This window comes from Acinonyx jubatus, chromosome A2 (assembly GCF_027475565.1).
Source record: "Acinonyx jubatus isolate Ajub_Pintada_27869175 chromosome A2, VMU_Ajub_asm_v1.0, whole genome shotgun sequence".
NCBI lineage: Eukaryota > Metazoa > Chordata > Mammalia > Carnivora > Felidae > Acinonyx > Acinonyx jubatus.
Window position 1 is genome coordinate 48,007,410 of NC_069383.1, and position 27,934 is coordinate 48,035,343.

The 27,934-nt window shown below is 42.0% G+C and overlaps 1 long non-coding RNA gene across 5 annotated transcripts; it reads left to right on the forward strand.

The window, feature by feature from the left end:
* Positions 1-16,233: 16,233 nt before the first annotated feature.
* On the forward strand, positions 16,234-26,886 carry LOC106987667 (uncharacterized). 5 transcript variants are annotated; one of them, XR_008296770.1, is made up of 6 exons: positions 16,234-16,730; positions 16,932-17,197; positions 19,284-19,470; positions 23,199-23,407; positions 25,236-25,347; positions 26,441-26,842. It is a non-coding gene; the product is annotated as an uncharacterized LOC106987667 (long non-coding RNA). The 5 variants fall into 5 exon arrangements; XR_008296768.1 differs by lacking the exon at positions 16,932-17,197 and having other exon boundaries at positions 26,441-26,834; XR_008296769.1 differs by lacking the exon at positions 16,932-17,197 and having other exon boundaries at positions 26,469-26,831.
* Positions 26,887-27,934: the final 1,048 nt, after the last annotated feature.

Below are 27,934 nucleotides of genomic sequence, written 5' to 3' on the forward strand. Positions count from 1 at the left end.
CACGTATTTTGAATTTCTTTGGGACTCTTGGATTTGGAATTTCTCACACAAATTAGTATAATCGGCTCTGTACTACAGTTTTGGGTACACTTGCATTTCCATATTTCTATTTCCATTTTTCTCTTCTTTGGGGGTAAAGGAGACAGTATGGAAGGAGCATGGACTTCCAAGTCAGATATACCTGGCTTGAAGCTCAGCTTTGCCTCATATTAGCTGCGTGGCCCTGGGCAAACACCTGAACCTGACTGGGCTCCTGTTTCTTGGTGCAGAAAATCATAGTAGCATCGTATCATGAGTCGCCACAAAACCCCCACAAAATGGCAAATGCAAGTGCTTGGCTCATGGAAACTGATCAAGTGTTAGTTTCTTCCCTTTTGAGCGAAGAGACTCATTTTGGTGTCAACCGAAAAGCAATTCTCAGAGTGCCATGAACACATCAGTCACTCGATACATCTTTGCTGACTTGAATCTTTGAAAGTTTCTTTAAATTCATTCCTACTATTGATATGAATTCCTCATATATAGGTGGCCTGTCTCTGTTGGATCTAACCTAGAGACTCTGGAAAACAAAGTAAGTGAAAGAGAGGGAGAGGTGGGGGTGGAGTAGAGAGAGGGAAGATAAAGGATCTTTTAAGATTTCTTTGTATGGGCTTGAATGTCTGTGGGTGCATAAGGCCATTGGGACCAATGGGTAAACACTTCATGAGTGTCTCACTGGAAATCCATCATTTAAAAACTGGCTGTCTTAAGAACCATAGGGCAGCAACAGAATCACAAAAAAATTAGGCAAGGCCTTTGTTCTCATAGTTGGCAGTGCTTAATGACAGTTCTGGCCCTCTCTTTGAGGCTACAATCTCTTTTGCACAAACAGCAGTAAATGTCAACTCTGAAAGCCACCCAGTTTGACAACAAATGATTTAAGCACTAGGGGTGACAAGAAGACCATATTTTATTGAGCCATTGAGCTGGATTTGAGGACTACTTTCTGGCATTTTATATCAGATGGGCAAAAATGCCGACAGTTGCAGATGGGAAGTGTCAGCCTGAGAGAGTGTGTGTGTGTGTGTGTGTGTGTGTGTATAAACATATATATATAATCAGCTTGCAACAAAGGATAGAAACTAGAGCTGACTTTCCATATTTTTTAAAAAGAATTTTGGCTATTCTCATAGTCCATATTCATGTAAGTATAAAATTCCAGAGAGTGATACTGTCCTAGTCCCAATTAGAAGCTGATCATGGATTTTGGATGCTATCACTTACAACTTTCCAAGAAACTCTTGAAATTGGGAAATTGGAAACAACTTCTTGATTTATCTGAAAATTCATCATTTCAATGGAATATTATAAATGAAGTTTTGCAAAAAATGAAGCTTACTAACACATAATGCCTCCTTTCTTTTTTTTTCTTTTTAAGTGTTTAATTTTGAGAAAGAGAGAGAGAGAGAGAGAGAGAGAGAACAAGTGGGGGAGGGGCAGAGAGAGAGGGGGACAGAGGATCTGAAGTGGGCTCTGTGCTGACAACAGAGATCCCAAGGCGGGGCTCAAACTCAGGTACCGCGAGATCATGACCTGAGCCACCCAGGAGGCCCTCTCCTTTCTTATCTTAACTGCTATTGCCTTAAACACAAAGCCAAAGCATATATTTGTGAAGGCTGCACCTTGCACAAAGGTGCCTATCCAGGTAGATGGGTAGGGACTGAAACCCATGTTTAGAAATCAAGCTCTGGCTGCATCCATTACAAGGAGACGCCTTTTTCTAAAAGCTCAGATGCTTTCACTGACGGCAAATAATTTTCACTAATTTGGTTTCTCTTTACTATGCATAAAAATTCAAAAAAGCTCTGAGAAAAGTAGATACTCTCTGGGGGAAAAGAGAGGGGGGTTGGTGGGTATGAGTATGAAAGAATTCCCTTGCAGTGTTGGGACTATTCTGCTCTTGACCATGGTGGTGAATACACAAATAGACACATATGATAAAATTGCATGGAACTTATACGAACACACACACACACACACACACACACACACACACACAGATGACCACAAGTAAAACAGGAAATCTGAATAATATCCATGTCAATAATCTGGTTGAGAGATTGTTCTATAGTTTTTGTAGGATGTTATCCTTGGGGGCAACTGGGCACAGGGCTCATAGGATCTCTATAATTTGTACAACCGATGTCAATCTGCAATTATCTCCAATAAAAAAGTAGATGTTCCAGACTTCACAAGTGGCTATGTCTTTTACAGGGTGGTCCTTCTCCTATCTGTGGCAGAGCTTTAACTTACTCAGCTAGTGGGAAAAGATGAATGGCTTACCCTGTTTTATTAATAATAACATGACTTGGCCAGGACAGGAGGGAAATTATTCTTGATCACTGTCTGTGTGCATTACAATGACCTTATCGTGAAGATTTTTTCCATTGACATTTAAGAGAGAATATAAATATGGGTGTGCGTGTTTTAAGCAAGCCCCAAGAGACAGGAGCTTGAGATTACAAATCTTCAGAAGTGTTTTAATAGTCTGTCAAACTCAGTTGACAATGTTTTATCAATTATGGAAGCTATTTCCATAATGATAAAATTAATGGTTTAGAAGGAGATGGAGAATTTCTTTGACATCTAAGCACAAAAGTCATCCCCAGGGTTTTGCATATAAATCAAACCCAGTGCTCCCTCTGTTAATGAAGAGAACCCATTTCAAGAGCATACTTCAGTTCCAGAAATATCATTAGTCGAGAAGGAAATAATAAAGAAGTTACAGGGAAATGTTCCAGGATGTCAGATACAAGGCAGTCCAGATTAAGAAAATATTAAATACTAACTAAAATGAAGTCAGATGTTGCAGAAAACACATGCCACTCTGGTGGTGGTTGGGACTATGGTTTTCTTTTCTTTCTTTTTTTTAACGTTTATTTATTTTTCAAGACGGTGGGAGGGGCAGAAAGAGAGGGGGACAGAGGATCTGAAGGGGGCTCTGCTGACAGCCGAGAGTCTGAGACAGGGGGCCTGCCCTCATGAACGGAACCGTGACATCATGACCTGAGCTGAAATCAGACGCTTAATCAACTGAGCCACTCACGTGCCCTGGGACTATGGTTTTCATGTTCTTTGTATCTTCAGTTTGTGTAAAGGACTTCAGGGGGGCAGAGAAAGACTCCCCCCTGTATTATCTTGTCTCCCTTTGCCCATGCTTCCATAACTCCACAGTCAGCCCTTTTGTTTGTTTCATTCAGTTTTGCTTTTGAGAAAAAAATTGTAGCCATGTTGACCACCAGCATGTCTAAGATAATATTAAGGAACCAGTTTTTAAATGTTTGTAGTGTTCCGCGATCCTTCCCTCTTTTCACTTCTTAATTCTGCCTCTTTGTCTTCCACCCCTATTGTCTGTTTCAGATTTATTTAGTAATGCTCTACCACTCTGGAGGAAAATTAAGGATGAGCCCCTTTATCCCTTAAATAGCTTTAAAGTCAAATAAATGAATACACATTACATGAATCTGACATAAAATAACATTTTTTTATTTTCCCAAGCTATTTCACAGAGGGATAATATCCTTCCAGAAGGCACTAAGTGCCCTGGTGCTCCTGTAGTAAAACTGATGGCTTCATTTATTATTGTTAATGCTAGCAATGAACTTGACCAGATCAACCAAACCCAGAGCCTTTCATTACAAAACCTCAAGAGGCAGAAGCTGACGCCAAGAAGAGGCAAATGGAAGATGAGTTTTTTTCCCTCCATCTGCCATGTTAGAATCACAGAAAACTTAACTATTAATCTTTGAAGATATTGTTTTCTTATTATTTGAAAATAGCAGGGTTGAAGAGCTTGGCTGGTGATCATCTAGGGAATCTACTGATTGTGGCCAGAAAGATAGATCAACAAGGATCTTTGCTGAATAAACAATTCTTTTGGAGACCTCGGCCAGGACTCATTTATGTTTATTTTCTTCTTTCACCTAACAAATGGAGCATTCGGAACTTCAGGCCTCTGAGGACAGGGATCATTTATCTTTTTATCTTTTAGAAGAATGAATTCCAACATTGAAGCTGGACCTCCTGAATTTCCACCAAATGTGACCATGTTTCTCTCTCATACCTTCTTTTCCTGTTCCACTTATTTACCAGACCCTTCAGAGGATTCCCCTGGCTCTTCAGATCTCAGGATAATGGTTAAGGTCCCCAGTGTCACTTTCCAAGCCCTGCATGATGTGTTCCTACCTACTTCTGCAGCCACACTGACCTCTTGCCTTTCTTGACCCCCTCAAGCCCCTCATTGCCGTGGAAGGCCTCATCATGTCCTCATGGGAGTCTTTCCTGAGCCCCTTGACCAGCTGATCCCCCATGAACGGTACTCAGAGCATATACCTCTCTTAGCAGCCCCCATCAAGTAGTAATTTCCATCTATTTGTGAGCTTTTAAAAATTAATTCCTGGCTTCTTCATTCAACCATAACTTTCTTGGTGGAAGCAATGGTTTCTTTTTTCTTGCTTTGCCATTAAATCTGCAGCACTTAGCATTGTGCCCAGAGTGTAGTGAGTGTCCAATAAATGTTGAATAGTTTCGTGACTGCATCATGCAGAAATATTTTATTGCTGGCCAAGTTTGGGCATGGGTAGGAGAGAGAAGGAAGGGAGTATGGGAAAAGCAGAGAGAGAGAGAGAGAGAGAGAGAGAGAGAGAGAGAGGGACTATATGGTATATTTAAATATTTTACAAAAGCAAAAAAGGATCATGTAATTATATCCCCAAACTGTACCATATAAACCAAACCCATGTAAATATGCAGGGTCAATTTTGCTGTTCATTCATTCAAAAAGAAAAAAAATGTTTCTTGAGCACCAACCAAGAACTATGCTCACTGTCAGGGCCACAGGAATGGATACAACACTGTAAGTTCCTGCTCTCAGTGAGCTTGAGCTCTATATTTGCAAATAAATATTTAATATATAGCTGGTGGTGGAGCTCCATAGAAAAATAAAGCAGGATGAGAAGACAGTATAGAAGGTGCTAACAGGGTGGTCAGAAAGAGCCTCTTTAATGGGGCAGAGACTGGAGTGAGACCAGGAAGGAGATTTGTAGATGGTGGAACAGTAGCGTTGGTCTGAAATCAGAGCAAGTTCAAAGGCCCTGAGGCAGTAGTGTGCTTGGTAGAGGCACAGTTAGGAATGCAAATGCCTTCTTCAGATGTGGGGTTTTTAAATCTTACTGCTCATGCATTGGTGCTCTTCTTCGGCCTTCTCTGGGTAAGTTCTCTTGGGCCTGGTGGGGGAAGGCTGTGCTCCTTTCAGCCATGAGGAATCTCAGTTAATTTGCAAAAGTGTCCAGCAACCAGGAGATTTGAGGAGTCTTGCACCTGATTCTGTCTTAACCCTGACTTATTGGCCATCTACCTTTCTCTTTTGACTGTCTTCATCTTGCCCTTTATGCCTGACTGCCGAGAGTGTCCTTGCTATCTCTTGACTGTGACACTCAACCCAAGGCGGCTAGGTTGACTGGACCTGGGATCAGGCTCTCCATGGTACTCACCCCTTCTCAGAGCTGCTACTTCAGACTTCACTAGGTTCTTGGAGTAGAACCAGCATGGGTTAGCCATCAGCAATCCTTGCCAAGGCATTATCTGGTAGATTTTCAGTGGTAGCCTTCCAGAAGAAACTTCAATGTCAAAAATACCAAGTAATTTCCAGGGGTGCCTAAGTGGCTCAGTGGGTTAAGCGTCCCACTTTTGATTTCAGCTCAGGTCATGCTCTCAAGGTTCATGAGATCAAGCACCGTGTTGGGCACTGACAGTGCAGAGCCTGCTTGGGATTCTCTCTCTCCCATTCTTTCTCCCTCCCACACTTAGGCTCTTTGTCGGTCTCAAAATAGATAAATAAACTTTAAAAAAATATACCAAGTAATTTCCAAAAGCATGCTTCCTTAAAAGGAGGTAGAAGATGTTATAATGCAAGAGAAGTGGTTGATTCTACCTAATATGTCCCTGACATAGTCTCTACCTTATCAGAACATTGGACGTGATTAGCAATGTCATTGGCAGTTTTGTATCTCCTGGGGGAGGGAATTCATGCCATCAATGGCTCCCTGGGTCTGTTCTGGATGATACACCTGTAGAAAAGGATATGGAAGACAAACAACACCACCCTTCCCTCAGAAACATATCTTAATGCTCAGGAATAATCCTGGAATCTCCTTGGCTGGTTTCTGTCTTTCCTCTGAAGCATGACAAATGTTTGTATTTCTCTTAGGAAGACACTGCTAATCTCGAGACAGATAAAATAACATTCAGTTTCATGGAAGCTTGGTTTTTAACAAATGCCACTACACATTTCTAGAGGCTGGTGGAAAATATTGTGACAATGGTGTAGTGGAGAAAGTAATATTTTTGCCCTAACATGCTGCTAAAGTAAACTCAAATATTGTAACAAGGAGAAATAGTATCGCCTTCTTCTGAGCTTGGATAAGACAGAAGGAACTCTTTAGAACTTTTAGAAGTTTTTACAAGATCCAGTTTATAAGGATCAACTATGAAATTACCAGCGAGAACTTGGATTCCAGATACATATAGGATCCAATAGTACATTCAAGAAAAGCAACAGGTGAGGCCTCTCATGACCTTCCTGCTATCAATAGCACATGTTCCATGCTTAGTGACAATTAGTTATCGGGTTATCGATAGAAAGTGCCTCTTTTAATGTTTGTTCAACCTAACAGGTGGTTGTATGAACAACAGTTTCTGCTACAGGACTTACTGACACATCAAACCAATATTCATTAAGCAAAATGGTACATTATACCGATATCTATTCCTTTGTTCATATGTCTAGTTTGTCCTGTTGAAAGTATAGTGCGTAGAGATTAAGAGCCTTTAAGTGGGTCTTTATTTGTTGCTTAACTGAAGGCAATGATGAATATCCATGACTGCACGTACCTTTTCTGATGAACACATACAAATATAGATAGAGTACATACGGATGCTGGTAATTTAAATAATAGAAGTTCCACACTAATGCATTCAGGTTATACTTACCATAATTTATAAAATGAATGAATGTGCACAAAAATATAGATGGGTTGAATTTTGTGGTGGCCCTTCCTTCATGTCTGGCTGCCCTTTTCTATTAGCATTCCAATTCCCTTTGGGAGAATTATGAAATCCCAAGGCCAGTCTCCCAGAAGATGTGTGGTGTAAACATCCCCTTGGCTTAAATTTGTCAGAAAAAAAATTTCTTTTGCTTTTAGCCAAGAATCTTAACTGATGTACCCTTTATGAGGAACAAGGAAAATAAATAAATAAATAAATAAATAAATAAATAGTGGTCAGCATTTGAGGTATATTTAATAACTGTTAATCTGATAAAAAACTAAAAAAAAAATCTTTTTGGTTGGTATTCCAAAATGATCCAATGGGAAAGGAACTTTGCATTTATACACATTCGAATTAGGCATCACATTATCTTCCTCTCAACAGTAACATATTCTCTTGTTTCTTCTCCATAAATAGCAGATAGGAAAATGCCATATCTTGACATCAACGAACACGGTGAAGTAAGCGGGTTAATAGTCGTGCTTCATTTTAAATGTCTTTGGACGAAGGGTGCTTCGTTAGAACAGCAGATTATTATTACTGACTGCTCACTGGGGTATGAAGAGGAGAAAAATCAATACTCAATAGTGTTTTCTAAATCCCTATGTAGTCTGACCGGAGTTACTTCATTTTTTTTAAAAGTGAGAGTGATGAGCAAGAAAACAGCATACAGTAGGATGTTTCTAACATTTTTTTCAATGTTTAATATTTTTTCAAATGGTTATTCGTTTTTGAGAGAGAGAGAGAGCACAAGTGGGGCAGCGAGAGAGAGGGAGAGAGAGAATCCCAAGCAGGGTCTGCGTTGTCAGCACAGAGGCCCACGCCAAGATCAATCCCACGAACCGTGAGGTCATGACCTGAGCCAAAATCAAGAGTTGGACGCTTAACCAACCGAGCCACCCAGGCGCCCCCAACCCACCACCTTTTTTCGAATGTTTATTTATTCATTTTTGAGAGGGAGAGAAAGTGCATGAGCAGGGAGGGGCAGAGAGAGGCAGGGAGGGAGGCAGGGAGAGATCTATCATTAAAAAAAAAAAATGATCTTCTATTTATTCTCCTCCACTATCTACTCATTAAAACTTGGCACCCAGGCAGTTCCAGTGGTGGCAGGAAATTTCTGCCCCCTCCCTCCCCACATACTTAAATTTTGCCACAAGAGCACCTTTTCCAGGGACTACTGAGATAATGGGCCATTTCCTCCTAGTGTTATTTGTCCAGGATCCATAGAATGTTCGATGTAAAAGCTACTTTAGAGATCATTTGGTTTAAACCTGTCATATACTGGAGGAGAGAACAGAAGTTAGTCTAAAAGAACACAGGTAATTTGGGTGTGGGAAAGGAGACAAGAATTTTATTTCTAGACATGACTTCAATCCTTTCACTGAAACCATTGAATTTCTCCCACAGGAATCATCTTAAGGCATGGTTCTGTGGTCAGTGCCTTACCTGGTAAAACCGTGTATTTGCTTGATGCTGTAGGCAACACTGTCCAACAGAACTTTCTCCAGTGATGGAAATAGTCCATATCAGCACTGATGATGTGACTCATGGGCCTGTGTGACTGAGAAACTGAATTTTCCTTAACTTTTTGTTGTGCAAGTACAGAGAGTTCACCTATATCCTTCTCCCAGATTCCTTGTGATGTTGACCACTCACATAACCCCACTGCATTTGTCAAAATGAAGAAATCAACCTTGGTACAAAACTGTTAACTAATCTACATGCTTCATTCAGATTTCACCCATTTTTCAACTATTACCCTTTTGTTCTGTTTTAGGATCCAACCCAGGATCCTCCATTGTTTTCAAAGCCTTAAAGACGTGAATATTTAATTTGATTAAATTTAAGTTTAAGTGGCCACATGTGGCCAGTGGCTCCCGTAAGGGACCGTGCAGCCACGGAGCGTGCAAAACACATTCACATCCATTATCTTCTTTAATTCTGACACCAACCCAACGAAGAGCCATTATGACTCCCAAGTTATGGTGAGGGAAATTGAGGCCCAGAGAACGTGTGACTTACTCTTGTCACATCACTCGCGAGTAGCAAAGTGGATGAAAGCTTCCAGGGTTTTCTGACCCTTAGCGGCACGCATTTTCTGCTCTACCACAGCTGCTTCCCCACAGTGACACGTGTGACTTAAAACTCACAGGAGACTCTGATGTAACATTTATTGCTAAGATATGTGGAAAAATCTATATGTCTTAGGACATCTTTTAAAAAGCAAACAGCCCTTTGGAGTGGAAAAGGTCTCAGTATTCTGGAAGAATGGCCCCTCCTCCCCTTGACCTCTAGATAGATGTTGGATCCGGGTCCCCAGTCTTGGGACCTCTTCTGTATTTATACTCTCTCCTGAAGTGATCTCATCCTGTTCTGTGGCTTTAAATAACATTTATAAACTGATGGGCCCCAAATTTATATCTTCAGGCCAAACCTTGCCCTGAAACTCCACCTGCTTCCTTCCCATGGTCATGTGAATGTCTAATGGCATCTCTAACTGAGAATTCTTAACATTGCGCCCTCCCTAAGGCCCCCAGTCCGGGCTTCTCCAAAGCCTTCCTATCTCTATAAATGGCAGTACTGTTATTCAGTTTTTACTCAAGCTGAAAACCTAGAAGTTGTTCTTTATGCCTTTTTCTCTTACTCTCATTTGTAACATCCAAACCATCTGCCAGGGTTGTTTCTCCAAAACGTACTCGTTGTCATCCAACTCCTTTGAGGTCGCATCCTTTCTCACCGAGGCTGTCACCCCGGCTTCCTGCTAATCAGTCTCCATCAGATCTTGCAATTATTCTCTTTCGAATCATCTCACAGCTTCCCGTTGCCCTTAAACTGCAATCCAGCCACACCGTGATGGTTCAAAAGGCTCTAGATGATCCCCTATCATCTCTGTCTTCCTTCTCTCTATTCTCCATTTATGACGTTCCAGCCCAACCAGACTTCTGGCAAACTGAAAACTCAGGCCCTCCAAATAAGAACTCATCCACCTCAGGGCTTTGCAGCTACTGTTCCCTCTGCCTGTAAGTTCCACCTCCAGATCTTCGTGTGGCCGTTTCATGTTACGGGCTTAACTGTCACCTCCTCCTGGAGACCGTTCCTGACTGCCCACTTGCTCTCTGCCACCTTGCTCCAGTTATTTTCTTAGGCGCAGTTGTCCATTCTGAAATGATCTTATTGTCCTTTTTGTTCCCTTGCTTATCTTCAATTAGAACATCAGCTCCCTGAGACTAGAGACCTTACCTCTCTTGGTCACCATTATCTCTAGCGCCTGTAAACGTTTGGTCCACAGTAGCAGCTCCGTAAATACTGTTGAGTGAACGAGCAAAAGAAGGATCACACATGAACATTTACCTGTTGGGCTCTCAGCCATAATGAAAATCCATTCCTATTGCCTGGTGAGTGATTTTCAGAGTGGCACTTCAGGGTCAGCCAGTTATTGGGTCTGTCTGTCTGGTAAGATCACTAAAGCGGTCATGAGGATCACAAAATGACACGGCAGAAGTCAAAGAAACATTTTTTTGGATAGGTGAGGTTAGGCGAAGCTGCAGTAACGAACACCCTCCAAACCTCAGTGCAGGCTGGGTCACTCTCTAGGGCACTTCTTCTCTATGTGGCAATGCAGGAGTCTAGACCATGTTACGATGCTCTCATCACAATAAATGGCTTCCTGGTCTCGCAGCAGGCAAAGAGAACGCTGACAGTTCTCACACCAGCTTCTGAATGCTTTGGCCCAGAAGTGACAAACACTATGTCTGACCACAGCCCATTAGCCAGACCTGCCTGTGAGACTGAGTGATTGCCAGGGGGCTTGCAATATGGAGGCATACATGTCTATTTGGTGAGTGGAAAATGTCTCCACAACAGTCCACCCTTGAACACGTAAAACTACAAACACCTCTCCAAGGGGGCTTATCTAAAGTCCCATCTAGTCATAGCATCTAGCTCTTGGTCCAGAATCTTGGGGGGATATGCCAGATGTGACATCTCCATCAGGGCAGGATGCAGCTTACTCTGGTCCGGAGACCTGTGACCTAAAGTGACTTTATCTACCTTCTCCCATACCCAACACACAATAGTGTCATAGGGAAGGGCAACCACAACACACACTCCCTTTTGGAAAAGAGAAGATTGTGAGGTATAGAGTGGTCTCTGGTCAGTAACAGGGCCCAGACTTCAACATGGCCTTTAGTTCCACCTCTGGAAGTTTCTTCCTTTCTCGTTATTTTCCTTGGTCAAATAGGAAGTGAGTTTTGGGGAACACACTCTCCTAGAGATATACATGCCTTTCTCAGCCCATTTCTTGCTTGTAAAGTATTAAATCTCAAATAGTCTCTTTCAAACCAACAGCAATTTTCTCATCTATCTGCTTCCAGTCAATTCTATGAGCCAGCAATGACACCCATCCTTTTTTTTTTTAATTGTTTCAGATAAAGGATTTAATGTTTATTTCCTTGCTTTCTTGCCTCCACTGCCCTCCATGTCTCAACTTCATGATACTGTCCACTTAGGTGGTATCATCACTCCTTCCATAAGATTTTATCCTGAGTCTTTTTATCCAACAGGAAGATTCTATGGAGCACCACACCATTCGTCTAATTCTTTTCCCGGAGTTTCTTTGGGCCAAATGTTTTCTCAGTATGATTAGGAATCATGAAGTGGTCCCTTGAATAAATGTATCAGGTGTCAAGTTTCTAGAATGTATCTTCCTTCTTTTCTTCTTGTAAAAGAGTCAGTTCCTTTTTGAGCTCATCTCTTTCTTCTCACACTTTAGGACACATAATCTACAGCAATCCCGTCCCCTGAAGCCATGAGCTCACAATCCTGTGATCTCCTCCATTACCGGCGACAGACTGCACAATATGAAGTACTATTTTCCCAAAATTGGACATTAGTTTCCACACTGCCCACTGCCTAACCACCCAGGCAGTGCTGCATATTTTAATCCTGAGTACTTCTGTTATTGCAGCACCCGTGGACTGGGCGATCTCCAAGATCCCTTTAAATGTCCTATGATTCTAAAATGATGCCGTTTGCTTCATCCTATAGTAAAATCCTGTTGCTAGAACGCTATTGTTAAGCATGTGCATTACACCCATAAATAAATCAGGATACAGAATAATATTGAAGTACATTTTCCTCTTGCGTGTGCTTACAAAGAGCGGGATAAGAAGGAGGGAGTACTGTGATCTGAAGTTGTAAGTCTTCCATAGTTTTGGTGGGATGGTACCATGTCAATCCGGGAAAAGGAGAACAAGAGACAGGGAGCAGCGGAAAAGGCAATCTCGTGTGATAAGGGAGGGAGGAACAGATTGCTAAAGAATGTAATTGAGAAGAATAATTCCTATAGCCGAGGAGGGTGTGGTGGGCGAAGGCAGGAAGGACTCCGCCTTTTTGAGTCTCCCAGGCTGCTCAGGCAAGGAGTTTATGGCAAGCTTCAGCAAGTGACTCAAGAAAGAAGCAGGGTTAGCAGTTAAAGCTCAGGGTCTTAGAGAGCACTGGTAATGCCAGGCTTCAATGACTTTCTTTAGGGGGATTTGAAATTCTATCAATCCTGGGCTTTGCAAGAACCTTAGCCAAATTAAGGGATGGGACCATGGTCATGGTAGAAACGGGTGGTATAGTGAGAACGGTAGGGACCAGGGCCAAGTGGCTTGACCCCTTCGAGTGTCACTTTCTTTCTCTGTAAAATGGGGACAATAAAAATACTTAGATTGTGAAGAGGAATAAATAAGATAATGCACGTACCTAACGTAGAATTAGTGCTGAGCAAGTGTTAGTGTTGGCGATAATGATGATGCTGGTGGTAATGGGGCCATGTAGGAGGTAATAAAGCTTCTCAGCCTTCTCTGTGCATTGTAAGCGCCTGGGAGCTTTCAACAACTCAATGCCTGGGAGGCACCTCGCCCAGTAAATCAGAATTGCGGGGAGCAGGATCCAGATATCAGTACTCTAATATCTCCCTTGTTGATTCCAGTGTGCAGTCAATGTAGAGAAGCCCTGCTTAAGGGCTTCTGGGGAACAAGGATGATTTATTAGAATCAAATGCCTCAAAAAATAATAAAATAATATAAAATAATAGAATAAAATAAAATAAAATAAAATGCCTCTAAAAGCATTTCACACTGGCCAAATTTTCAGTGATGTGACGAAGAATGGTCCGTAGGAGTCATGGGTGTGGATCATTCATTTATACAGTTGTTCCATAAGTCTTTCACTCAATCCTCTGAACAAGACCGAGAAGTCGTTCTTGGGGAGTTAACAGTCAAGTACAGAGCCAAGCGATAAGACCAATCCCAAATGTGAATGGCAGTGGCTTCAATAAAAAAATGGATCACAAAGGGATCTCAGCAATTTTTATCATGGCTAATTTGTTTTATTTGTTATTAATTTTTTTAAGTTTATTTATTTTGAGAGAGAGAGAGCGAGAGCATGTGCAAGTGGGAGAGGGGCAGAGAAAGAGGGAGAGAGAGAATCTCAAGCAAACTCCACACTGCCAGCCTGGAGCCCAACGTGGGGCTTGAACCCACAAACTGCAAGATCATGACCTGAGCTGAAGCCGCACGCTCATGACTGAGCCACCCAGGGGCCCCATGGCTAATTTCTTTTAAAAGGAAACACTGATATCAAAACATCAAAGATTTCTTCAATTTGGCTGGCAAGGATGTGGGCATTTTAGACTTTCCTTTTTTGTACACTTCTCCTTGTTTGGAATATTTCATCAAAGAAGATAATGCCACATTAACATAGAACTTAGGTGCTAAGTGCTTACCTAAGTGCTATGATGGGGTAAGATTAGGAAGCAGTGAGAACGAAGAAGAGGAGGGCCACCCAGAGTGAGTGTAGGAGGGTTGGGGGGAGGGTCAAGAAAGCTTTCAAGAAATCATTGACGGGGTGCCTGGGTGGCCTGTCGGTTAAGTGACCAACTTTGGCTCCGGTCATGATCTCACCGTTTGTGAGTTCGAGCCCCGTGTCAGGCTCTGTGCTGACGGCTCAGAGCCTGGAGCCGGCTTCAGATTCTGTGTCTCCCTCTCTCTCTGACTCTCCCCCACTCACACTCTGTCTGTCTCTCTCTCAAAAATAAACATTTAAAAAAATCATTGACACTTACAAAATAGGAAGGTGTCACAAGAGGATTTGCATCTTAGCAAGAACAAGGGGGAGAAAGCAGAGATATGGAGCTGGAGGTATCATTAGAAGACCATTTGGCCCTCATGTGAAATGTGTAAGGCCTGGCTAGACTAAGGCACCTACAGTAAGGATGGGGAGGAGGAGTGGAGACCAGAGATGTCCTGCTGTGAGCCGATAAATTCAGATACAGATGCAATTGGACGTGCGAAGTAAGCAAGAGGAGTTCTGGAATTCCTCTTGCATTCCCGGGATGGGCTTTTGGGCAGACATAGTTCTTGGCATAAATAACTCAGCTAAGGCTTTCAGGATGAGCAATGGACTAGAAGCGAGAGAAAGTTCATTCGGCGAATGGTGCTTGTACATCTAAGTGTCCACATCAATAGAATACATGGGCTCAGGAGAGAGGTCCAAGCCTGAGATGTAGGTATGGGACCATGGTGTACATCCAGTTCATCTCTTGAGGAAACAGAATACATTCACACAACAGGATGACCCATAAAGGGCCTTTGAACACACCTGCTTTATAATCACGAGGATTGGGATGAGAAGAAAATTTTTCCAAAGAGGGCTGAGAAGAAGCAAATGGACTGATAGCAAGTGAGATCAGGAAAGAGTTCTGACCATGCCCAAGGGAAGGTGTGACTACCAAGTGGAAAATAACCGAAAAGGTAAAAAACCATGGAGAAGTCGACGGAATACCCACGAAAGGTATTACTAAATATAGCAATTTATTTGCACGCCAATGGTGATTACAAAAGCCATTTCAGGACGCCAGGCTATAGAGGGGAACTTGTAGCATGAAAGGTGCTCATTAAATGGTTGTTGGATTGCAAATGCACTGGGTTATTGCCATCATGGAATAAGCCTTGAGCCTCCAGGCAGGGGTAGGAGATGTTGGAGAAGGAATGAGGTCTTTTATGGGGCTTCTCGGTCTGGCCCAGGAACAGTGGTTCTGCTGACGAATCTAGAGGGGAGACTGCCTTTTCCTAGCCTGGTTGAACTTGCCAACATTTTTGCCAACATTCTGCAGCTCTGATCCATTATCAGTAAGTGTCACCCATTAGCCATATATAGAAACAGCAAGCAAGGAAAATGCACTGTGGGGGCGGATGACTCAGGGTGTTTGGCAAAGGGATAAATAAGCATTTTACCTTTAGTGGTGGTAGATTGAGGGCCCTCAAGGAAAAGACTGCTGTCTGGTTCTCCTCATCGTTCCTCCTCCTACTATACTCTTGTATAGCTCCGAGCACACCACCAGTAACACCCACAATAAACCATTAATTAAAGCTAGCTTCTGGACCAGGTTTGAACAGCCCAAAGTTGCCCCATGGAGCTGGGTGTATGTACGAGCGAGGTTCACAAACGATCACAGCCATCGCCTCTCCCATTTACCCACCCAACTTAGTAGCAGGTACTGAAGCCCAGATGAGGGAAGAAATCGTGTCAGCTCTGTTTCTGGTTGCATCTCCGGAACACCCTGCATTACCCCTACCAACTGGGAGACAATCAGAAAATACTGAATGACAGCTGGGAGGAATTTGGGTGGAATCTTCTGGCACTCTGAACTTCCTTCATGCTTTTTCTGATCTCAGCCATGGGAGTTACATCAGCTATGGTTCAACCAGAGACATAGAACGAATACATACATATAAAGTAAGAGGTTTATTACAAGGAATTGGCTCATACGATTGTGGGAGCTGGCTAAGCAGGCGCAAAATTCGTAGGGCAGGCAATCAGGAAGACAAGGTCACAAGCAGAGTGGAGCCCGGTGGGCATGGCTGAAGCTGTTGTCCCCAGGTACACTTTCTCCTCTGTCTCCGTTTCTCTGGGAAGTCTCAGCCAGGCTTTTAAGAGCTCCCAACTGATTAAGTCAGGCCCGCCCAGACTATCCAGTATAATCTCCCTTATTTACAGTCAACCGGATTAGTGATTTTAATGACACCTGCAGAGCCCCCTCAACAGTCACATCTAGATTAGGGTCTAATGTAATAACTGGGGGCTTTAGCTTAGCGAAATTGACATCAAAAAGACCAACACGGGTGTTTAAGAATAATGTGTTAGAGACCTTGTAGATGAAAGAGAAAATAAGTTTGTGTGTGGTCAGAGAGAGAGAGGGAGAGAGAGAGAGAGAGAGAGAGACGAAGCTGGTTCTGGAAGTTGGGGGACCTCCTTGTTCTCCCTTTGGAATCTGGAATCTCACAAAAGCCTGTTTGGGGGAAGGTCATTGGTATCTAACATATTGCTCAGGGAAACCATGAGGTTCTATAGCCTTAACACATGGAGGAAGAACCCAGTCTGATGTTTTAGGTAGGCGATGGGCCACCAGAACCAGCAGCCCCCCCTTACTTCTTTCAAACACACAGCGCGGCTCTGTATTTTCCTCCGGGGCTCCCCGCGCCAGGTGAATTTCTCCATAGCGGCACCAGAGGGCGCCCGAACTGAGGGAAAGGCCTCGGGACGCCAAGAGGACCCAAGCAGGTGCTACCACGCCGGCGACCCAGACCTCCCTGGCTCCGGTATGGCCCCTTCCCAGGGACCTCTCTTATGCCCACCTTTTATGTGCCCGTTTCAGGGATGAGCAGACGGGAGCAAAGAGCTAGCAGATTCGCTTTCCTTCGTAAGGGGTGGGACGGGGCGTTTGCTGCGGAGGGAGGTCGTGGCCCCAGCACAAGAGAGAAGAGATGGGACTATCTCTTGCCTCACCTGTCAAATCATAGGCTCCTACCTTCTACTCCTGAAATCCGTGGGCAACTTGTCTTCGTGCTGAGAGTGTAGGAAGGCCCGCTGTCCCGGGAGAAAGGCACCTGGCGTCCACACCCAATCCCATCGTCCGCCCCTGAGACCACCCGTGGGTGCCCTGCACCCCGGCTGCTGAAGTTTGCGGGCAGGTCTGCCTTGTCTCCCACTCAGCCGCCCCTCTCATCAGCAGCCCCACACCCTAAAAATCAAGGGCCCAAAGCAAACAGTCAGGTCTTTTCTGTAGGTTAGTATTATTACTTTTAATCTTGGGATTAAAAAGAATGTTATTGCAGCTAATATCATCCATCTGTCCTATCCTCTTCCCTCCTTAAAAGTGCAGAGTCTTAATGAAATGCTTTTAAAGGCAATATAGATATTGAGGGAAAGAAAAATCACTAGAGGATTCCCACCAAGGTTTAATGCAAGGGCCTTATTAAAAATAATCATGGGCATGGCTTTTTGCAATTCTCAAAGGTGGATGGCTACTAAGGACAAGTAGAGTAGATCAGACAGTTAGAAATTATAAAGAATGGCTGCTGCACTCATAATTTGCACAGTAGGGACATTTAAACACTCAGCAAAACTGAGCAATAAACACATTGCTCACTGAGATATAATGGAGGTCAGGGAGGGAAGCCGTGTTCTTCTTTTCTTGTCTGATGTAGGCACCTCGTGGCCTCAGCTTATGTGTGGTTTTGGAAAACTCTGGCAGGAATGAGTGTCTGGGAGACTTCTCCGTTGTCAAGAAGTTCTTACATTTCCTCAAGAAACTCAACCTACGTTCGTTAAGCCATGTCACAGAGCAAAGAGAATCAAATATTTTTTTAAGACTGCAGCTAATCCCGCAACTGAAACATGGTGGAAGGAATCCCACATAGGAAAGTTGTGTGAAATTTTTATAGGAAATGTGCAAAAACGTTGTGTTTAAATATCCTCCGATGAGGAAAAATCGAGATACACACCCCCGCCAAAAAAAGAAAAGAAAAGAAAAAAGACACCATGATTTTTAGCCATCTAGTCTCAGACCTGCCCTCCTAGACTTCAATGAAATACAATGACGTCTTTTTTGGAAAATATTTGTATATCAGTGAAAGCAAGAAGATTCTTTGAAAGATGTGTGTATTTGAGTAAGGCCAAACCTTTTATTATTTATGCTTTTTTCATTGAAGTCGTAGGCTCACATTAAGGATTTTCTCTCCCTTTATAAGCATCAGCGCAGTGCAATAACTTCCTTTATTTGCAATCAGTATAATCCAGGGTTAACAAAGAACTTTTTAAAGAAAAAATGTGCCCTAATGAATTCAGTCCTTCTTTATATGCATTTTTATATGCACTAAATATATAAGGATAGTGTGTCCCTGGTAAAGTTGGTTTCTGCTGATGGGGTAACCCAGGTAAATCAACATCGAGTCCATAGCACGTTATAGGTTCCATTTTATTGGGTTTTACCTTCAGGTAAAGACTTCTATTAAGAACGTACAAGTGCTTGCATACCTAACCGGCCTTGTTTTACACAGTGCTGTATACATAATCTCTTTAAAAAAATTTTTAATCAAAGCATGCTATATTGAATACATTTAATTGGAATCCAGTGGTTAAAAAATATAAAAATTTACTGCTGTAGCAAAGTTTTGATTAGTACTTTCCATGAGCAAGTGTTGTTGAGTAAACTCTCTAACAGTCTATTTGCATTCAGACAAGAACGGACTTAGCAAAACAGGTGACGCTTTCAACTGTACAAATATATTATTTCCCATAAATATTCCTAATGAAAGAGGTGGTCTGTTTCAGAGGAAGTTACTGCAGTGAAGACTTTTAAATGACCGAAAAGAAATTGTTCCCAACCTTGATAAGTATGGGCATGGAGGCTTGAAGGTTGAGTTATTAGGTGTGGAAAGGTAGAGTCGCGAAAACCTCTCCCACGTACATTCTAAAGTAAACTGCCCTACAACGTGGCAGAAAACATCTTTCATTGCCATTCTCTTACATCAGAATCTTACCCTGTCTTCCTCTATCCAAACAAAGTGAACTCAGATACAAAGAAAGGGTGTTTTACTCTAATGAAATGTTTCGGGAAGATGAGAGTTTATGCTGGGATTTCTTCACTTGACTGTGCTAAAAATTTTTTTATATAAATACAAGAAAACAAAAGAGAAAAATAGGAATACTTCTAACCAAAATTCAAATGTAAACAATTTTCAATGCTCAGAATTTTGATTAACCTTCATCTGACATTTAGCTATCAGTTTGGGCTTTACCAGTTAACAAAGAAAAGTAAAAATAAGATTCAGGTTTGAAAGGGTATTTTTTTGTTCCCCTTTCCCCAACAGCGATTATCCGATTCAAGAAGGGCTGTGTTTCTCTCCAATTGTATGCTTAAATCTGGAATCAAGATGGGAGCACATTGTCCCACCGGCTGTTTCCTAAGTAACAAGTCAGTGTTCTGTGTTTCATAGACGGCAGACCTCTGATTTCACACACTGAAGCGTGGAAAAGCCCCATGTACTGGAGCCAGAGGTCTGAATCCAGACTTTTCTAGTACATAGTTTCAGCCTATTCTTAGAGTTAAGTGCAGTGAATATCTTCATTTGTATACTAGCGTTATATTTGGGCAGATTCCTAGCTACTATAATGCTGTGTGTGTGTGTGTGTGTGTGTGTGTGTGTGTGTGCATACGCGTTTGGAATTGGGGGCACAAGAGCAGTGGGGTGGGGGCAAACAGAGAGGAAGAATCAGGGACACAGAAAGCCTCTGCTTTGGGATATTACACGTCCTCCTTTTCTACTATCTTATTCACAATGAATTTAAAGAAGAATAACATTATTTAAGGAAGTAAATCTCCCTTTCCTTCTTTCTTAAAATTGGTCACAGTTATAGCAGATGATCTACTCTGTCTCACGACTGTTCAGATGTGATGTTTCTATTCTCTGGTTTACTTTTTGTGCATGATACACGCACACAAGTTTTCTGCTCTTTAAACCTCATCACTGTTGGCTGACAATGAAATTGGGTATAACATCTCATTCTTTGTTGCATCCTGATGTTCTTTCTTTGTGAAATTGATACCTCTCTGTAATGAATGTAATTTAATGACAGCAGCAAACAACGCTAATCACAATGCTATGCACGAGAAGGATGTTATACCATAAGACTACTTTGCAGAAAAAGGACATTTCGTGTTGGAATTGTTTGATTTGATTGTGGTGAAAAGAAAATGTTAGTGTATTCAAATCAAATCAAATAGTAAGCAGTCAAAAGCAAAATATGTAAAAGGATCTCAATTTTCAGAGGAAATGTACTGTATTTGATTACTACTCATTTAACATTCTGCCAGTGTAAATTTCATTAATTAAGTAAAAAATTACATAACCTGTTAACCTTGTAAGTTATTCAAAGAAAAAATTTTAGTTCAAAGCCTGAATAGAATGCAATTGTGTTACTTTTGGTATAAAGAATGCTTCTTCGTGTTACTTCCAAGCAGGTTTAACTGAATGACTGATAGCTTCCATTTCTTTTTTTATTAAATTTTTTTTAACATTTATTTATTTTTGAGACAGAGAGAGACAGAGCATGAACAGGGGAGGGGCAGAGAGAGAGGGAGACACAGAATCTGAAACGGGCTCCAGGCTCTGAGCTGTCAGTACAGAGCCCGACGCGGGGCTCGAACTCACGGACCATGATTTCATGACCTGAGCCGAAGTCAGACGCCTAACCGACTGAGCCACCCAGGCGCCCCCTTTTTTTTATTAATTTTTTTTTAATGTTTATTTACTTTTGAGACAGAGAGAGAGCATGAACAGGGGAGGGGCAGAGAGAGAGGGAGACACAGAATCTGAATGACAGCTTCCATTTCTAAGAGCTTTATTTGCGTGTAAGGAATGTACTATTATGTGCATTAATATAATATAATATAATATAATATAGTAATGTATAATATAACAATATAATAATAAAAGCCCTTTAATTATGAACCTGTGCTGTGTTTAGAGCTGCACACAGTGGGCTTACACAGGGAACAAGAAAGATGCAGTTTGTCCCCTAGAAGGCACAGTCCAGTGGCTCATTTAGAAAAATTAACCAATTAACCAAGTTTTCACATGATCCAATTTACTTGTTTAATAAGTCTTTCTTAGTAAATAACTCTCAAAAGATAACTTCTTTTTTTTTTTTCTTAGAGTTAATTAATTAATTAATTTATTTATTTATTTATTTTGAGAGAGAGAGAGAGAGAGATCAGAAGCCAGGGAGGAGCAGAGAGAGGGAGACAGAGAATCCCAAGCAGGCTCTGCACTGTCAGTTCAGAGCCCAACGTGGGGCTCAAACCCACAAACTGAGATCATGCACGACCTGAGCTGAAACCAAGAGTTGGATGCTTAACCGACTGAGTCACCCAGGTGCCCCTCAAAAGATAATCTACTGAGTGACAAACTACTTTTTACAAATTCCAAATTTGTGGCGTTTGAATTAATGAAACATTTCTAAAACATTTCCAAAACTGTTTAGGTTGAGAATTTTAAAACATCCCGGATATGTGGTCTAGCCATTCTTTTATGCCAGCTTTATATCTTGAACCTGACTTCATCACCTTTACCAGTTGTTTTGCACTGTCTTCCCCTTTACAAGTGTCTTTGAGGGCAGACAGCTTTATAGATAGCTCAGGATCTTCAGCATTAAATGACAGCATGAGCTAACACAGTTTAAAATTGTGCTAAAAGTCCACCTTTTAAGAAAAAAAATTTTAATTGAAAATATCATTTTAATACAAAGTAATAGATGTTCTAAATTAAAATAAAGTCATACCATAAAGGAAAGTTTAAAGAAGAAAATAAAAGTCCATTGTAATTCTGTCAAACACTCAGAAATCAGCATGGGTACCATTTTGACGTATTCACTATTTTGACATGTTTGTCCAGATATTTTTCTATGGATATTCATATACCTTTTAAAAACCAAAATGTGTGGGGTGCCTGGGTGGCTCAGTCAGTTAAGTGTCTGACTTCAGCTCAGATCATGATCTCACAGTCTGTGAGATCAAGCCCCGTGTTGGGCTCTGTGCTGACATCCCAGAGCCTGCCTCAGATTCCGTGTCTCCTTCTCTCTCTCTGCCCTTCCTCCGCTCATGCTCTGTCTCTCAAAAATAAATAAAAGTTAAAAACATAAAACCCAAAATGTGCATTTATGCTATACAATCTAACCGACTTTTTCACTTAGCAATATATCATGAGCATCTTTTGATACAGATAAGTACAGAAGCCATCACTATTCTGAATGCACTTTAAAGCATTACACCGTGTAAATATAACAAAATTAATCCAATCAACTTTCTGTCATTAACCATTTATGTTCTTTTCAGGGTTTGTTAGATTGCTGGTTGGCTGCTATGTATGAAATACAATTAAAAAACATTTATTTTATTTTATTTTATTTTATTTTATTTTATTTTATTTTTTATTTTTATTTGAGAGAGAGAGCCAGAGTGTAGCAGAGGAGGGACAGAGAAAGAGGGAGACACAGAATCTGAAGCAGGTTCTAGCCGCCGAGCCATCAGCACAGAGACTCAAGTTCAGGAACCGCGAGATCATGACCTGACCTGAAGTCAAACACTTAACTGACTGAGCCACCCAGGCGCCCCTGAAATACAATTTAAAAAGTGACTGTGTTTTTTGTATCTCCTTAGAAAGAACTAGTTTTAAATACCCCATATACACAATCAAGAGGCCATTTGTGGTCACATCCTGATTCTGCTTTCCTAGATGTTTCTAAGGATCTGCTCCCTAAGATGTATACTTGTGAAGTGAATTTTGTTTCTTTAATGTTCAGAGCATCAGGAAGAAAAATCATAGAACATGTGGATTCTGCTTGTATTCCTTATGAGTCTGGAAATAAGACATTTTCCCTGTGTAGTAAAGCAATGGCTTTCAGCACACTTATACCGAATAATCAAAAAAAATACTGTCAATTTAAAATTTCGATGACTTCATATTGCTATGAGAAAAAAAAATCTATTTCTAAAATCAATTACTTTGTTACATAGGCAGCACTGACCAAGTTTAAGAGAAGTTAAGAAAAACCTACTGTCTCTTTAGAAATGGTACCTAATTGATACAGTGGACTTTTAAAAAGGATGGATGTTTTTTAGATGTCCAAAGCACAAGATTATTGCTTAAGGAATCAAGAAAGCAAAAAGAAAAGTAAATGACTAGAACATTTCACTAACTGCCTATATTCTTTATTTCATCCCCCAGAACCTTGAAGGAAAAACAGAACTGCGTTCCTCAGCTCTATCCTTTCTGCTCATTTCCTGTCACCCAAGATGTGATTTTTCAGTGGTGGTCTCCATTTTAATTCACATATGGCTGCTAGATCAAGGGACTGACGTTATCTAGAAATCTGTGAAGTAAAAAACATCCAAGACCCATTCCCTGGGGGCAGAAAAAGGAGGGTAGAAAAAAAGGTGTGTGTGTGGGGGTGGAGTGGGAATCTCTAATCAGGGTTCTCTGTTCATTGTTCTAGAAGGTTCTAGAATGAACAGGAGTGTTTCTGAGTGTTCCTGAGTGAACATAGATTCTAATGCTGCTGTAGATTTTTCTTATTTCTTTGTCATCTCCATTTATAGACTGAATTAAAACCCTCAGTCCTAAATGAAAACCTGGCCTTCTGCATGGTTGAGGAGGAGGCCAGAATCTCTGCCTTGCTGCTTTTTATCTCCATCATCTCCTGCCAACAGACTGCCTCGTATGTAAAGCCACATTTGGCTTACTCTCATGAACATTATGATTATAGCCTAGGGTTGCCTGAATAACATCTTCCTCTGTCATATTTTGATAGATCCCTACTCTTTTTCTAACATAGATGAGGAGGGGTGAGCCACTTAGGGGAAGTTACTGTTTCTTTCTTGAGATGCTCCGTGAGGAGAATCCATTGGGCCAGGGTGGGGCTAGGACCCGGCTGAAATCTTGGCGAGAGCCAGTGGGTGGACCCCACCTAAAAGCTGACAGAACACAAGGTCCTGGTCCAAGCTGTTCCGCAGACGTAAGCCATTGCCTTCCAGTTCCAGCTGATCTGGCTTAGTGGATGAAATGGCATCTTTCCCTGAGGAACTTCCATTCCTGAAATTTCACTCAAGAGATATGCTGCTTGTGATAACAACGTGTCAAAGAAGTCAGCCTTTTACACCCAGACCCTGGGTGACCTCAGATTCAGGAGACATACCCACAGTCCTTCTCTCTTTGTGGAGAGAAGCCTCCTGCTGGGGGGGGGGGTGGGATGCAAAATCCCTCTCTTGTTTGTGGTGACCACTCCGTGCTTACCACAGAGCTTGATGTCTGGGGTGGAGAGCCTGGCCACATGGCCTCGGGGGGTATGGGGGGACGAACTAATGCTGGAGGCCAGGGCTGCTGATGCGATTATTTATTATTTCACTGAATTACTGCTGAGTGACAAGGGCGCTTTGCGTTCCTGCAGGCTGGCATCCATGGAACATATTTTTAACATGAATCGCTAAAGAAATAACAAAATATGAAATGGCTAATTAAAGAGCCATTTCACAAAGGTCCTGCCTGATGACAAGTTTTTTGATCAGTCTCACCATTTGCTAATTTCCAAGTGGAATGAAATCAGAGTCCATGAATCCAAGGCTCAAAGCTGGGGCTGGGGGTGGCTGGGAACAGGGAGAGAAGCAATAAGGCTGAACTATTGGATATACCTTACTGCATTCATAATGTTTGAGTGGGTTCATTGTATTTTGGAAAGCTCTGTGTGGCCCCTCAGTTTTTGGTGGGAGGTGTGGACCCCTAGTCACAAAGCAAGTGATTCTAGCCTATTATGGTATTTCTAAGACTAAGTATTCCCTTTTTAATGTAAAACTCAATGCCCTTGGCAGATTTTTTTTTTCCTCCTCTTTCATATTAACCATGAATAAAAACTTGAGTGAGTCTTTTCCTGCAGTGCAGTGAAATGTTACATTGTTTTCTGGGAGATTTTAAAAGCCTTCAAAGCAGGTAATCATGTTCTGAGGTCCATGAGTGATGAAGACCAAAGTCTCTATTAATCTTTGTGTGAGTATACCTTTGGAGTTTATAGAAAAGAGGAAAAATGGACAAAGAGTGTTTTCTCCATTGTGTGACAGGCTAATACTTAAACAGCTCCTTACTTAGAGGTCGGTTTCCTTATGTAGGGAAGACAACACCCTGGGAGCTTCCACAGCTTCCACAAAAGATCTCTTAAGCATTAGGAAGGAATATTATGAATTGCCCTATTGTTTGCCTTTGACTTCTATAAAGGGAGAAGATCAGTCCCAGCCCAGCAATAGAAGTACGCACAAAACAGAAGAGAACACGAAGGGACTTCGGTTTCCTTTTTATCTCAATACACACGGGCTAGTGAAATGACATCGTAAGTCATGTTAGGATTCTATTTCCCTTAGCATCGCGTACCACTGTGGGACCTCTGTGTTTTGGTAAGCGTTCCGCTGCACCAACAAACTGTCCCCAAACTTAGTGGCTTAAACCAACCATTTTATTTTGTTCACAATTTTGTGGGTCAGGCATGCAGGAAGGCATAGGCTGGGCAGTTCCTCTCTGATTCACAGAAGTCAGCTGGGCCTGCTGGGACTGGAGACCCTTTCCAAGGTGACTACATCCGTGTATCTTGTACCTCTGTGCTTCTCAGCCTCTCTCCTCCTCCCCCTCCGTTCTCCTCCCTCTCCTTCCTCCTCCTCCTCCTCTTCCCTCTCCTCCACCACCCTTTTTCTTCTTTTTCTCCTCCTCCTCTTTCTTCCCCTTCTCCCTCTCCTCCTTCTTTTCCTTCTTGTTTTCTCTCTCTCCCCCTACGCATTGACATCTCTTCTGCTAAGCCTTCTCCATGTGGCTTGACCTCTTCCCGGTATGGTGGTCTCAGAGTAGGCACCCTCCTTACTTGGGGATTGGCTTCCAAGAGGCAAGAAGGGAAAGCAGCCAGACTAGGGAAGACCTCCGATGATTTCACTGCTACGCCCACGAGAAGTTGACTGGTGAAAGCAGTCACAGGGCCCACTCACATTTAAGGGCTGAAGACACGGACCCCTTCTCTTAATGGGAGATGGACAAGGTCACACTGCAGAAGGGTATGTGGGATACCGTCATTTTTAGAAACTATGTAACAGTAAGAAACAAAACTCTGACAGCTCTGCTGAAGAAAATTTTATTGTAGGGGTGCCTGGGTGGCTAATTGGTTAAGCGTCCACCTTTGGCTCAGGGCGTGATCTCACGGTTCATGGGCTCAAATCCCGCATCGGGCTCTGTGCTGACAGCTCAGAGCCTGGAGCCTGCTTTGGAGTCTGGGTCTCCCTCTCTCTCTGTCCCTCCCCTGCTTGCACCCTGTCTCTCTCTCAAAAATAAATAAACATTTAAAAAATGTTTAAAGAAAGTTTTGCTGTAAACATATCACCTATGAAGTCTTCGTTTTCTACTCTGATATCCAAGGATGCATTTCTTTCTTAAATTTTCAGTCTGTGTCCATTGGGAATCTCCATGCAGGTCACCTCCTCTCTGAAGCCCACCGGGCAGTCTGCCATGCCTCCTTCAGGGCTCCAGCACTGATGTCACTTCCATTACATCACCTGTCAACCTGCTCTGGTGCTACCTGTCCATCCTCACTGATGGACTGTGAATTGAGGCAGAAGTTGTGTCTTATTTATCACCATAATTGAGAACTGAGTGTTCTTTTCGAATTTTAGCTTGCGTGAATTCTATTGATTGACTTATTAAGTGAATAAATGTCACCCTGACTCCAGGAGCTTGGCCCCGGAAGTTCATTCATGTCGGTTCAGGAGAGAGTATAGACTAGAAATGGAAGCACGGTTTGCCTAATAGGAGTGTTTTATTTTGTAGGAGCAGCATGGAGAACCTGTGTTTTCCGATGCAGAGGTGGGGATGTAGAAGCTATTAAAGCAGGGAGAACCAGCTTCAGCTGGCCATCTTTCACCTTCATTTTTACTACATTGGCTCCTGGGGACAGCTCATTCATGAATATGGCTGCAGTGAGGATGGCCCCAAATGGGTTCCTTCTATTATTCAGACCATTGGCATATGTGGATCCCCCAAACCTCTTGAGTGGATCCAGAGTAAAAATTTTTTGCTTCTGAAACCTCTGGGGACTTAAATGTAATGACATATATGTATTTGTGTGTGTATGTATATCTCTATCTTTCCTGTATGTATGTATGTATCTATCTATCCATCTGTCTATCATATCAATCTATCATCTATCTGTCTATCTATCTATCTATCTATCATATCTATCATCTATCTATCCTCTATCATCTATCTATCAAGAGTGAGACAGAGACAGAAAGATAGAAAAACTGCTTAAAGTATTACTTTGATAATAATAATAAACATTACAGCTTTGTTGCAGGAAAATAGAACTACTCTAACCCTCCTTAAATCTAGGTCATATTATGGAGTATTTTATTTATAAAATTTTTTTTCCGAATACATTTTACCAATGCAAGAAAAACCCAAGGATAATGCCAGGAAGATTTGCCTACTTGGAATTGGGGGTGAACCAAACCCACATCTTCTTCAACTGATAATACCACTGATAAGAGAGAAGTGGACGGGGGCGCCTGGGTGGCTCAGTCGGTTAGGCGTCCGACTTCGGCTCAGGTCATGATCTCGCGGTCCATGAGTTCGAGCCCTGCGTCGGGCTCTGTGCTGACAGCTCAGAGCCTGGAGCCCGTTTCAGATTCTGTGTCTCCCTCTCTCTGCCCCTCCCCTGTTCATGCTCTGTCTCTCTCTGTCTCAAAAATAAATAAACGTTAAAAAAAATTAAAAAAAAAAGAGAGAAGTGGATGAGTGGTGAATAGCAGCTAACTAGCCTATTTATTTCCAGAAAATAGGATTTGATTAAACACTCTCTTCAACAGTTCTTACCCATCAAAGAATTAGAACCACTCTGCCTCCCAAGTACAACCTCTCAGGAGGAAATGATCTGGAAGAGA